The following is a 2,761-nucleotide window of genomic DNA, read 5'->3' as shown; positions in this document are numbered from 1 at the left end:
GAGTTTTGCCAGGTCTTGAGGACTTAAAAAAAATATGTGTCACATTATCCATTTTAAATATTGTCTCAAAGAGACAGAGAAAGATTAATTCAGTCATCATGTATATTAGCTGATGTCTCATTATTATCAATTTTGGTCTGTTAAATGCAATTGTAATTGCAAACGTACGTTTCTCTCTTATTTTTTTTAGTTTGTTTTTATAGTTTTAAACCTTTTCCAAAATGGATTTATTGCATAGAAAAGACTATGTCAAAAAAATGTTGTTCAAACAAGTACTTCAGATTTATATTATGCTTCAATAAATAAACTGGTGTCATACACCAGTTTCTTAATAACTTTTCTCATGTCTCACACATGGCCGATTCGGACGGGATTAAAAACACAGAGGACCTCTGAGAAGCACGATTTTCTCAGAGGTCCCCCTGTAAAACTAATCCCGTCCGAATAGGGCTATAGCTGTAAATGTCAGCTTCAAACAACAAACAATTTTTAGGTCTGGTCTTGTACATATCTAGGTGTATCTTTTGGGTGTGTCCTTCAAAATTCAAATAAGCTGATCTTTGCACTAAATGGCAGTGCTGTGGTTGGATAGTGCAGATTAAGCAGTATTATCCCCTTCTGACATCACAAAGCAGCCAAATTACAAAGACCTATTATTTCACATTCTTGCAGAGAATGGTTTACCAAAACTAAGTTACTGGGTTGATTTGTTTCACATTTCCTAGGTTGATAAAAGCACTGGAAACCCAATTATTACCTTTAAACATGGAAAAAGTCAGATTTTAAGGAATGTCCCCTTTAAGAAAAAACTGACTATATTTACAATGGACGGCCTAAACTAAAACTGAACACAACCATAACAAAAGTACTGTGGTTTCATAGTAAAGTGATGATATAAGCGGTGACATCATACTTTGACTGTATCAATGATGACTATAGTTATGTAGTACATGTACTACTAGTACATGCATGAAGTACTAGTACTACTAGTACTAGTGCATGTACTACTAGTACATGTACTGTACTACAGTGGTATTTATTTGATATTGCATGTCTAAACCTGCTTAAATATATTAAGGTATCACCATGATATATTTGCTAGTGAATTTGCTAGTGACTTCTGTTCTGTCTGTTATATCCTAAATAGTAGTTCCAACCAAGCCTGGCTCCACGGGGGGCAGCGTGGGCCTGGCCCACCCAATCAGAGGCTTGGCCCACCCTGGCCCCACACCACATAACAGCCAATCTTTTGGCCAAAAATCTGTAATATTACACTATATTAACAGACATGAGAATAATTCTTAAGAAAAATGGCATTTCAGATCAAATAATTTTTTTTAGTTTGTAACAAGATTGTTATAGTTGATGTAAATATGTATTTAAAAAACTGACCTTTTTAACAAAACGTTACAAGAAAAAAAAACAATTCTTACAGTTCATGCTTCACTCAAGTAATAATTTGTTTTAGTTGAAGTAAATAGTTATTTTAAAAGAACTGCCCCTTTTATCAAAACTAAAGTTGCTTAAATGATACAAGATCTGTTAAGGGGTCAAAAAATATTACAAATGCAAAAAGAGAGAATGTAAAATTAAACATGATAACCTTTTTTAAATATATATAAAGTTACTAAATCGTTCCAAAATATGTAAAAAAAAAAATGGAGAAAATACAAACACAACTATAACAAACAACTAGAGCTGGGCATAGTTTAATCTAGATTAATCTCATACAAAATAAAAGTAATTTTTTACATAACATATGAGTTTATGCTTTGTGTAATTATTATGTATATATAAATACACACACATTCATGTATGTATTTAAGAAACATTTACATGTGTATATATATTTATTTATATTTTTATATATTATATATAAATAAAAAAATTATATATAAATAAAACATTTCTTAAATGTATATATATGTATGTGTGTGTGTTTAAATATACATAATATTTACACACATCACAAACTCTCATAATTACTTTTATTTTGTATGAGATTAATCTAGATTAATCTATGCCCAGCCCTACAAACAACCCTTATAATTGTTTTAAATATATAATATTAAAACTTTAGACATGTGAAATGAAAGCATTAAAGAACCCCCCCCCCCAATCCGACTGGTCCACCTGGAATATCACGTGGCCCACCATTCATCTAATATCTGGAGCCGGGCCTGGTTCCAACTTACAATTACTTTACCCAATTAGTAGGCTGTAGTATACTTCAATATTTTCTATAGTAAGTTATTAAACTTTAGTATGTTATAGTAAATACTAAACTTTGTTAATATATACTAGTATGTTGGAATATTATAGTGAATTGAACTGTATATACTTTAATATATTTACTATGGTAAGGTTCAAAAACACTATAGTATCTAGGAGTTTTAATGCAGTTTACCATAGTGAATCCTTTCTCATGTGGGTAGTATAATGTTTGCAATAACATTGTATTCTCATTGCTGGGACAAACAAAAATGTAAGAAAAGTACGATCTGTTCTGTTCCTGATGAGCAGTGCTGCGCCCATAGATTTGTGGCTGCGCCTACCACAGACTTTAAAAAAAAAAACGAACGGCTTATGACATCACACAGCTTTCGGATCACTCTCGCGGTACTTTGATGTCATACGCCGATCGGTCTGCGCAGCGCCGCATGAAGACGAAAACCTATTGGATATCAGTGGCAGTTGTGGCCGTTAAACACCGCCCCCTCAGGTCGCTGATTGGCTGATCAAACTGGTTTTCTGATAAACA

This window comes from Paramisgurnus dabryanus, chromosome 5 (genome assembly GCF_030506205.2).
Source record: "Paramisgurnus dabryanus chromosome 5, PD_genome_1.1, whole genome shotgun sequence".
Taxonomy (NCBI): domain Eukaryota; kingdom Metazoa; phylum Chordata; class Actinopteri; order Cypriniformes; family Cobitidae; genus Paramisgurnus; species Paramisgurnus dabryanus.
The sequence above is the reverse complement of the archived record's forward strand: the minus strand, read 5'-3'. Positions refer to the sequence as shown.